The sequence below is a fragment of the Equus asinus genome, chromosome 10 (genome assembly GCF_041296235.1).
Source record: "Equus asinus isolate D_3611 breed Donkey chromosome 10, EquAss-T2T_v2, whole genome shotgun sequence".
Classification (NCBI taxonomy): Eukaryota; Metazoa; Chordata; class Mammalia; order Perissodactyla; family Equidae; genus Equus; species Equus asinus.
In genome coordinates, this window is record NC_091799.1 from 66,600,159 (window position 1) to 66,611,960 (window position 11,802).

Consider the following 11,802-nt stretch of genomic DNA (forward strand, 5'->3'; position numbering starts at 1 on the left):
ATGTAACATAAGGATTTAGGGAAATGAGAAATCTCAAATATTGCTGTGTGAGGTGGTATAGTCCTTAATTAAGTATGTATACTCTTTATGTAGAGACAGCAATCCTACTTCTGGGAACTTAACTCTGAAACTTTTTCACACACGTCCTCAAGGAAACAGATAAAAGAATGCTCATACGGAAAAAGCACTGAGAAGACATATATACACTAGGATGAGGGCTTCTAGAAAAGAGAAAAGGAAATGGGAATAGCAGTAATTGGGGAAAATATAAAACAAAAGGAGGGCCTTGAATGAACTAATAATGATAGTGTGTCATCAACTGAGGAGTATGACCAATTCACTTCAGTACATGTGATGTCACAAAAACATAAATACCTCATTCTTTGACACAGTAATCCCACTTTCAGTAATTTTTTTCTTTGAGGAAGATTAGCCCTGAGCTAACTACTGCCAATCCTCCTCTTTTTGCTGAGGAAGACTGACCCTGAGCTCACATCCGTGCCCATCTTCCTCTACTTTATATGTGGGACGCCTACCACAGCATGGCTTTTGCCAAGCGGTGCCATGTCCACACCCGGGATCTGAACCAGCAAACCCCGGGCCACCGAGAAGCAGAATGTGCGCACTTAACCACTGTGCCACTGGGCCGGCCCAGTAATTTTTTAATAGAAACAAATGTATTAGTATAGAAAGATATATGAACAAGGATGTTTATTGTAGCATTTTTTTGTAATAGCAAAAATTAGGACTTGACTTGTGCATCCATCAACAGGAGAATGGTTGAATAAATTACAGTCTGTCCACTTAATGGAATATTATGCAGCCATTGAGAAGAATTAGTTAGAGCTATATATATTGATCTGGAAAGATGTTCATGAAACTTTAAGTGAAAAATGCAAGTTGCAAAGTAATAGGCATGCTATTATCCCATTTATTGTAAATAAATAAATACAGAGAAAAAAATTCCAATGTATGTATATTTCTGTGCTGGTCAGTGTCTAATCAGAAAAGAGAAATCATACCAGTTTTATGAAATGGAAAAAATTAAATATAAAATAAGGATAAACTATCAATTTGCTGACTAGATAACCAAAGGAGAACTGGGAGATCTCTAAGTTAGTGGGTGTGATGAATCTGGTTCTGCAATTGTTGGTAAAACTGCAAACCGGATTCAGCTACTGCCTGGGGCCATGGCTGCAGCTGCAGGAGTGAAGAAACATTGCTCGGATGATACTCATGGGATCTGTTAGCAAACCGGAAGTAAACAAGGATCCTGACAGGAAGCCAGAGAGCAAAGGAGAAATGTAGTTTGCAGAGTCACAATCCTAGCATCATAAAACAGGGGGGAGGTTGGAGCTGAGAGACAAGGGTTTAATAACTGACACCATATGTTTGCACACAACCGTGTGGATATGAAGAAAAGCATTGAATGATACCGATCAAACTGTTCATAGGAACAGCAATTACCTCAGAGGTAAAAGGAGACTGAGAACTTTAAAAAGAGAAAAAAATAACAACTCCCATGTAGTGTTTGATGGATTACAATGTGTATGTACTATTTACTTAATAATCATTTTAAACCCCCCACATAGCCAACGAAGCAGAAAAATAAAGAAAGATTTAAATTAGAAGCAGAAATAGTCACCCTGAGGTGTGCCCTGGGAAGAGAACAGCTCTGTCTCTGTGTGGTGGGAGACGCCTGAGCTGTCAGCGCCCTGGGACCTGAGAGCGAGCTGCTCAGGGGACCGGATTGCACCAAGTATACAGCCAAATTTATGCACTGGATTTTTAAACTGTTTCTACAACTGTGGCAACTCATTGATGATTGTTGAATCTGAATAATGGGTACATGGGGATTCATTGTATTGTTCACTCTACTTTTGCGTAGGTTGATATTTTTTCATGATAAATACTGAAAAAAGAAGATTCTGATATAATCCACGAATTATTTTATGATCACAGACCATGAAAGGAACAAAATAGATGCATTTTTCCTATCTTGAAGAGAATCTGGCAATTCCTTTATACTTGTTGAATTAATTACAATAGGATCAGTTACAATGTTGATGAGCAAATTCAAATTGAACTTTCTGTAACAAACAATGAGGAAATAAAATTTCTCAAAGCAAACAAGTAAAACAAGCATCATTGCCTCAAAATTAAGGGTAATATAACAATAAAGCACTGTAGTTAAAAATCAAGATGGAACTTGTAAACATCTTACATGCTAGCCAAGAATCAAATTTCATCATGATCAGAAACATAAATCTGTCAAGAAGGGACCTTCAACCCAAGCTGGCTAATGTTTACATTTTTAGTGTCCTCAAAATATCTGATTGGTTAATAGAGTCTATTTTTGATCTTTATCTGTATAACAAGACGCAATTGCCAGTTCAGTGTTTTGTAATCTTAATGTCTGTTTCAACATCTCATCTACCCAAGGTTCCTGTTATTGAAACATATGGCACCTCTGGTACAATCTGGAATTCAATTTAATCAATGCTGAATCAAAAATATTTAGGTTTATATATATATATTTTATTTCCTCCGCTCTGGGATTAGAACTTTGAGAACCTAAGAGTATGGCAGGCTGGGAAGAGATTAATACTATTTGAGGGAGATTGCCATCTCTTGAAGATCCCAGGCAGCCCCTGCAGGATCATCAAGGGAGTTGGCAGCAGTGGGTCACAATTCAACAAGTTGGATCATGTAGGGTTAAGTATCAATAATACACACACACACTTCTTGTGTACCCACAAGAAGTCATGGAAGTGGGTCCTAATCAGACTCCAGAGCCATCTTTATTTGGGTGTGGAAAGTAGACTGACCCTCTTTTGGGTGTGAAAACCCCTAGGGCTTTTAGACAATTCAGAGAGAATGTAGAGACTTCAAGAAGGAGATAACTGAAGTTCCTGCTAGAAAGGCTTGTTGACTATGGGCTCTGCAGTGTCCTGATACCCAGAGGGTGTGGAGCACCTCCAACTGAATACACTGATGAGGCGCAGTCAGTGTCTTCTTCTGAGGCTAAGGAGAGGTCTGTAGAATAGAGGCGTTAAGGAAAAGTGGTAGAAGTTTGAAATAGCTGCCATGAGGAATGGGAGAAAAATCTGATAAAGCATTCACTGAAGGACTCTTGGGCTGTGAGGAAGGATAAGTTGAGGCTGGAGAACCTTATTGAATGATTTTCTCAGCAGCCCTAAGGCAACTTGAGTTTGGGGCTGAGAGGATGGATGGATAAAGACTACAGTATGATGGGACACAAAGTGGCAAAGGTGGTGAGATCATTGATGAGACAATGATTGAACTGATACAATCTGGGGTATCAGCTGTGTAAAGAAAAGAGCGAAGACAGAAGGGTATGAAAGTTAGAGGGAAACACAGGAGGCAGTCCCTGGGGGGCTTGACTTGATCAAAGGCCAAGTGGAGGAGTAAGATGTGGAGAGCTAGAAGGTTGTGCTCAGTGAGCAATTTACTGGAATTCAATATATCAGAGGTGGAGCAAATATATGTGCAAAGGTCCCCAGGTGTGCCTATGGGAGGAGGTAGTTGTTATGGAATAAAGGTCATTACGCATACGGATGTTAAAACTGATGGCAAATAGAAAGAGAATGACTCTGGCATGAATTTCAGACAATACCAGAAGATTGATAGATGACAGACTTTGGGCACATCATGAGAAGGCAGGATCCTTTAGAAAAGACAACAATGCTGGGAAAAGTAGCAGGCAGCAGGAACAGAGGAAGACCAAATATGATATGGATTGACTCCATGAAGGAAGCCACAGGCACGAGTCTACAGGAGCTGAAGATGGCTGTTGAGGACAGGACATTGTGGACATCACTCACCCACAGGGTCTCCAGGAGTGAGAGCCAGCTTGACGGCATGTGACAACCTCAGTCCCAGCCTCTGATCTCCATTCATTGCATTCTGGAAGCCTGGAGAGGAATTCGAGGACTCTGGTCCCCTATTCTTGAATATTCCCCACCACCTCTATGCTTACCCCTTCACACACACACAAGCCCACACACCCCAGTGGCCTCTCTCATTCTAAATTAGGAAAGAGCAGCTGAGAGATCCTAAACATAAATCTCTCATTAATTCAAAAAAGAAAAAAGTGAAATTTATAAGGAAGATGAATGGTTTATCATAATATTATGAGTCAAGAAATTAGCACCTTTCTTGCAGGTTTACTTTGTGCTTAGCTTAGAGTTCAAGTGTATAGACTTTGGAGTCCAGCAGTCCAAAGACCAGATCTGCCACTTAACAGCTGCGTGAGCACGGCAAATTACTTTACTCCCAAAACTTCAGATTGGTGTCTTAAAATCATGATAATACTGTCTACTGCATGGAGTTGCCATGAGGATTAAATGAGACGCTCCTTGTGAAGTATAAAGTACTTAGACTAGTAAGCGCTCAGTTTCTGTTAGCTGTTATCGTTCTTCTCCTTCCTCCATCCTGAGGCATTTTCCTCACAGTCTCCTCTTTACTCATTCAAGAATGAAGAGAAATTCATCCACATCTAGTGTTTGCCGGAGAATGTGATGAGTCCAGCTCATACCAACTCGGGTTGTGTGCTTCTCTTCCCAGCTTGGGCTTCAGTGGTGTTGATAGCTGAGATCCACGGAGTGGGAGTATTTGCATCATGGACATCGGCAAATAATGACAAAACAGGACTTTTGGGGGGGAGTTTGCTGTTTTTCTCAGTGGCATAGGAAGGAAGAGCATTTGATTGAACTTTTCTAGATGATTCCACTTGACTTATACTTAGTGGAATTTTCCCCTTGATTCTGCCCATAGGTTAACTGACAGTTTTTAATTTTGATTTTGGTATTCACCTTCTTTCTTCTTCTTAAGTATTTCGATTGGAAGTTGAAAAAGCTTATATCAGGATATGCTAGCTGAATGCCATTTTATATTAGAAATTGTGCTAAGAGACACTCAGTTTTACTTACAAACTTTATTTTTGTTCCACCCCTTTTCATGCCCTCCCCCAAAAGTTGTTATTAAATAGAATTATTTTGAGTTATATTTCCTTACAGAAAGTACAGATAGAAAGGACAGGATCCAACTCAACCTAGAGTTTCTAGGAATTTACTGGAATGTACAATAGTGCCCCTAATAAAAAGAGTCCTCCAATATGCACAAATTAATAAATAAAATTATGAACTCCGCCTATGAGAGCTGAGAGCCAGGAAATACTCAGATGTGATAAAGTATGTTTTCAAAAATTACCTTTTAACCTGAATAGATAAAGCCTATATTCAAATTGATATTTTAAAATCCCCCCCAAAACTAATGGATTTAGGTCAAGCAAGAAACAAAGCCCAAAATCAAGTATGTACTGGATACCATCTACCAAATAATTTCTGGCAGAGAAAAAAATCTTATCAAAAGCTATAACAGAAAGACCTGTATTTTAGGAACGTCCTTAGGAATGGATATTATACAATGGATAGTGGATATTTTCTGAGTAAGTTCTGGCGATTAGAAAGTGAACAGAAAAAGTAACAAGGAGGGTATCGGTGGGTTATTTAAAGGCTGGTCTTGTGCTCTGGAGCTCTGTGGACTGTGTGTGGGTGCTGGGAGACAACACGTGAGGCTGTAGCCCTCCTCTGAATTTCTCATCAACAGGCAGCCTAGGAGGATGAATAATGTCAGTTTGATTTACTTTACCTGCTTGCTGCCAGGTAGTGATTAGCTGCCATGAGGAGTAACCTGTCTCGGGTGAGTGAGTCACCAAGTTGTTTTATTTTTGTAGGAGTAACGCCTTCCCTTCAATGTGGAGGGAGCCAGATGAGTGTGAGCTAGGCTTTTTTAAACAAATCGGAATCCTTTAATACGGCAGTAGGCGCCAGCTGGGGTTCATCAGGAGTAAGGCGTGCCAAAGTAACCTCATTTCCTTCCTTACAAGAGATTAGTAGAAGGGAGGGAAGCTATTGGTCGTTATTTCTTGGTTTAGTTAGACACCTGACAAAGAAAATCACTATATCCTTATGGAGGAGTCCAGAAAATGTGATGTGGAAGACAATACAACGGATTATGTGGACTAGATTCTTAGCTAATTTAATAACAGTGCCAAACATCTCTGATTAATAACCCGTGTTGGCTTGCAGGTTTTTTCTTTTAATAGTTTTATGCAGGATTCACTAAGTATTCTTATTTTTATTAGGTACCTCCGTGAAGACCTGGAAGAGATCCTTACCAAATAGGTGGATGAATAAAAGCTGGAGCAATGGATTACAGGTTGGGTGATAAAACCAAGACCTCCACAGACCACGTGAGAAACTCTCAAAAGGTCAAATGTGGTGTGGATCAATAAGTCTATACTTAAATTGTAAAGATCAGCCTCACAAATAGAACTCGAGGGTGACCTAGAACAGAAAAAACTTAAAAAAAAATAAAGTGAAGGGTTTTGTTGATTTTAAGTTTATGTTACCTAGTAGTTTACCACTAAGAAAAGGCAAGTGCGACCTTCGGTTGTGTTAATAAAAGTATAGCCAAAGAGGACGGGAGCCCAGTGTCTTCTGTAATCATCAGACCACAGTCATTCAGGATCACTTATTACCGTGATTCAGGCCATCGTTCTAGAAGTTATGGGACTCCAAAGATGGATCAATCTGAGTTACTTCAGGAAGCTTCCAGTTTACTCAGAGGATGAGTCTGTACTTTAATAACCACAGCAGAAGATAAGAACCGAGATAGCGTAAGAGAGGTACGAGCAAAGTTGTATGTAAATTCGGAGAAGCCACAGATCATTTCTAGGAGTAGGGGGGTCAGGTAGGGGTAATGAGCAAGAAATGCTCATTGAGCAGAAGGCATAGCTGGAAGAGAACATGGTCAAATCTCTTGTGTCATGTATGAATCTTGCAGGGGGCTTGGTGTCTGCGGCCAGCAGACATTTGTTGCATGACTACAAGAGAATCAACTTAAAATGTCAGAGGCAAAATGAACCTAATTGGAAATTCTGAGTGCAGAAATAGTACAGAAAGTAGTTAAGTTTGGCTGAGTTTGTCAAGGGTAGTAGTGTGAAAGGAGACTGAAAAGGTAAATCGGAGCCAGATAATTGTGCTTTATTAATATCAATGGGAAGGGACCTCAGATTTTCAAAGAGGTCCTTTCTCCTCAAACAAGGATTGAATTCCCCAGCTTTGCCTCTGATCTCCAACCATCACAGTCTTAACTCTGGATTATTATGCTCCAACTCATACCACTGTGGATTTGATGCCTCTTGCTATACAGAACTATACATAACTCTGATTTCCCATATCTCTGCTTTGCATTCTACCTATTCTCTCTCCAAACCCAATCCCCGTCCATTCGTGTCTTCTTGATACCTGTAACAACTACATCTTGTGCAGAAGACCCTGCATGACAAGCAAAGATGTTTGCATTTTACAGAGTATACACAGGAGTGGCATAATCACAGAAGTGATTTGAGCAACGAATCAACCATAAAGGGTAGATAAAATGGAAGGTGGAAGATTAAGGCAGAGAAAGAGATAATGAAGGTCAGATTTAGGGTTATGCTTATAGGAATATAAAAGAGGAAGCAGTTTTAAAAGATGCCCATAGTCACCTCTAAAACAAGATCTTACTTGCTGGAAATACTGTACACATTCCTGCTGGAGTTAGGAACCAGGCAAAAATGATCGCCATCTCCACCGCAAATTAACTCTCTTAGACTTCAGCCTACATAAGCACTCAGTGGAAAACAATTAGAAGGTTGAAAATTGAATGGGCCGGCCCTGTGGCCTGGTAGTTAAGTTTAGTGCACTCCACTTTTGCAGCCTGCTTTGGTTGCCTGGTGTGAACCTACACCACTCGTTGCTGGCCATGCTGTGGTGGCAACCCATATACAAAATAGGGGAAGACTGGAGCAGATGTTAGCTCAGGGCAAATCTTCCTTAGGCAAAAAAAAGGAATATTAGCAGTGGATGTTAGCTCAGGCAAAATCTTCCTCAGGAAAAAAAAAATGGAAACGAAGGCACAAAACTGTCTTTATTTCCAGATAATATTATAATTTACCTGAAAAACATAAAACTCTAAAGTTGAAAGCAGAATGAAACAAATCAATTTAACTGTATATCAAGTTGGTGATACAATCATAAAGAGGAAAGAATTATTTCTACAGTCTTCAGAACATAGGACTCTGACTATGTGTCCTTGGTGAGATATACCATAAGAATAAAGAAGAATGGCAAAGAAATCTTGTGCTTTACTTGTAGCAACTTTGGTATTGCTATTGATATTATAATTTTGACACTACTTCATGTACATCATGAGATAAAACAAAAAATAAATAATTATGTTGACATTATCAGGAACCAGTATTTTCAGCGTGAGAAAAGAGATATAAATATAAAATCAAAGAAGTTAAGAAAAGCTTATGTCACTCTTGGCAACCTAGGAAGGGAAGGGCATCAATTTGGTAAGGCACACGTACAAGACAACAATAAAATAGCTATTGTCACTTTAATGTGAACCATTGAATGTTTCCCTGCTAAACTGGGAACAAGACAATAATATCTATTCTCACCACTTCTATTCACGTTGTACTAGAGATCCTAGCCAGTGCAACAAAACAATAAAAAGAAATAAAAGGCATACAATTGTATAGGAAGAAGTAAGATTCTCTTTGTTCACAGACGATTTGATTGTATACGTAGAAAATTCGACTGAGTCTGCTGCCAAACCAACGTGGGTTTGCCTCCTGGCAGTTAAAATCAGACTCTCCACCAGGAGTAGTTGTCACGCGAAGTAGAGCTTCCTTGCAGCAAATAGGAGACCACTTGGAATAATTTCCAAAGTCGTGGCTCCCCAGGCAAAGGACAGCAGGGGCCTTTTATTTCGGATGGGGAATGAATATTCAAAAGGGAGTGGTGGGTATTCGCTTGTGCAGGCTCAGCTGGAAAACATGCTTCCACATACATGTGTGTTAAGTAAAGGGTGACTTCAGGTCATCTCTTGGCTCATCTGGCCAGGCCCTGCTCTTGCGTTGGGGCTCAGTCTGGTTCAGGGTGGTGGGTGGTTGCAGCTCTTAACATAACAAAAAAGAAAAAACAATTTGGAGAAACAGTTAAATGCTTCTGAAACCTCCCTTGAGTTCCTCTGAGCAATTAGTCAGGGACAAGGCTAGAGATAAATTTTGAGAATAGTAAGTTGAATTTAGCAACGGTGAGGAAGACTGGCCCTGAGCTAACATCCATGCCCATCTTCCTCTACTTTATATGTGGGACGCCTACCACAGCATGGCTTGCCAGGCGGTGCCATGTCCGCACCCAGGATCCGAACCAGCCAACCCCAGGCCATCGAAGCAGAACATCTGAACTTAACCGCTGTGCCACTAGGCCAGCCCCTGTCAGTTGTCTTCTAATTGATCTGTAGATTTAATATAATTCCATAAAAATCTCAGCAGGTTTTTGTTTTTTTAAATATTGGCACCTGAGCTAACATCTGTTGCCAATCTTTTTTTTTTCTTCTTCTTCTTCTTCTCCCCAAAGCCCCCAGTACATAGTTGTATATTGTAGTTGTAGGTCCTTCTGGTTGTGCTATGTGGGACGCCACTTCAGCATGGCCTGATGAACGGTGCCATGTCTACACTCAGGATCCAAACCAGCAAAACCCAGGGCTGCCAAAGCAGAGCATGCAAACTCGACCACTCGGCCACGGGGCCAGCCCCTCAGCAGGTTTTTAATAGGAATTCACAAGCTGATTTAAAAATTTCTATGAAAAAAACAAAGATGTATAACAGTTGATCTTGAAGAGGAATGGATTTGAATGACTAAGCTACCAGATGTCAACAATTAGTCTCAAACTTAATCTAAAAGACTAATTAAGACAGTGTGCTATTGACATAAGGACAGACAAAGAGCTCAACGGAGTAGACAGTGCAGAAATAGACCCAGGCATATACAGTGGCTTGATTTACAACAATGTCACCAATGCAATTCAGTGGGGAAAAGATGACTTTTTTTTCAGTGAGTGGCCTTGGAACAATTTAATATTTACGTGGAATAAAAAGATCCTAGTAGCATGCTCTACCTTATAACATGCTCAGAAATTAATTTGAGAATACATCATAGATCTAAATGTGCCAGGTAAAACTATATTTCTTGAAAAACACATAAGATAATATATTCATGGAATTGGGATAGGCAAAAAATTTATAACTAAGACACAAATGAATTAACCATAAAAAAAGAAAAGCTGACATATTGGACTTCATCAAAACTAGAAACTTCTGTTCATCAAAAGCACCATTAAAAGAGAGAAATAGAATCATATGTCTACAAAGAGAATTGTACTAGAATATTTATAGCAGTCTTACTCATAATAGCCAAAAGCTGGAAATGGCCCAAGTGTCCATCAACAGGAGAATGGATAAATAGACTGTGTTCATATGGGTGATCACTGGACAATCCTTTCAACTTTTCTATATTTTTGAAATTTTTTGTAATAAGATTTTGGACAAAAAAGTACAGGAAAGCAACAAACACAATGGGTGCTAAATATGCTTTTTATTTATCCCCGGGTATTTAGATCTGGGATGAATTTATGAACTGGCAAAGACACACATCACATTATGTAAAATCATTTCTATTTTATGTTTTATATAGCATATCTGGGTATTTTTAAATTTAGTATATATATTTTAATAAATCATGAATTTTACTTTCTCATATGGTATAAAAGAAAAAGAAGCATATGTACATCCTGTTACTGCAGCTGCATCTGTAATAGATCCAATGCCAATAAGATATTTTCAATAAGATCTTTAAAGGTATATGGAATTGTCTGACTTTTCTATAATTACTCTTTGAGGGCATATTACCACATAAGATAGTTATTTGAGGGTTTTTGGGGGGTTTTTTTTGAGGAAGATTAGCCCTGAGCTAACATGTGCCACCAACCCTCTTCCTTTTTGCTAAGAAAGACTGGCCCTGAGCTAACATCCATGCCCATCTTCCTCTACTTTATATGTGGGACGCCTGCCACAGCATGGCTTGACAAGCAGGGTGTAGGTCCGCACCCAGGATCCGAACCCCCGAACCCCAGGCCGCAGAAGCAGAATGTGCAAACTTAACCACTGCGCTGATAGTTATTTTAAAAGCATGGAAAATACAGAAATAACTGTAGTCAGCCGTAATTTGGATGTACTTCTTGCTACTTAAGTTGGAAATTTCTTATATTATTGAAACTATTTCTAGAATTTTTTAACCCAAAAATGCAGGAAGTATTTTCACAGAAATAAATGTACAATGATTTAAAATACAAGAAAATGAAGGTGATTCATGGCTTTCCAATACAAATACGTGAAGACAAAATTTTTTAAGAAGTACATAGGATAAGAATTGGCTCTAAGAGATGAGGCACTGATACGAGTCGGAGACAGCACAGAGTGCCAGGCCTGGGTGGACACAGGTCTACTGACTGAACAGACCATTGCCCAGAATGCCAACTCTGCCCACAAGCCCCTCTCAGGGGTCCCTTTCCTGACCCGCCAGCCCGGGGGCGCTCCCGCCCCAGCTGACTGTAGTCGGTTGTCTCAGAGGGGTTGCAGCGATTTTCTGGACCAATTGATTCTCTCTCTGGAGCAGTTTGGAAAGTTTCAAGACATAGCTGAGCAGTTGGCAAATCAGAGTGGAAGCTGAACTCACACAGAGGGCAAACAATATGCAAATGCCACAAGGGAGCAGTGAGTTAAGCCAAAGCCGTCAATCAGCAAAAGCCATCAACACAAGAAAGAACAGTGGATAGTTGGTTGACAGGAGAGGGAAGAAGCAGAAATGGATTTGAACGGTT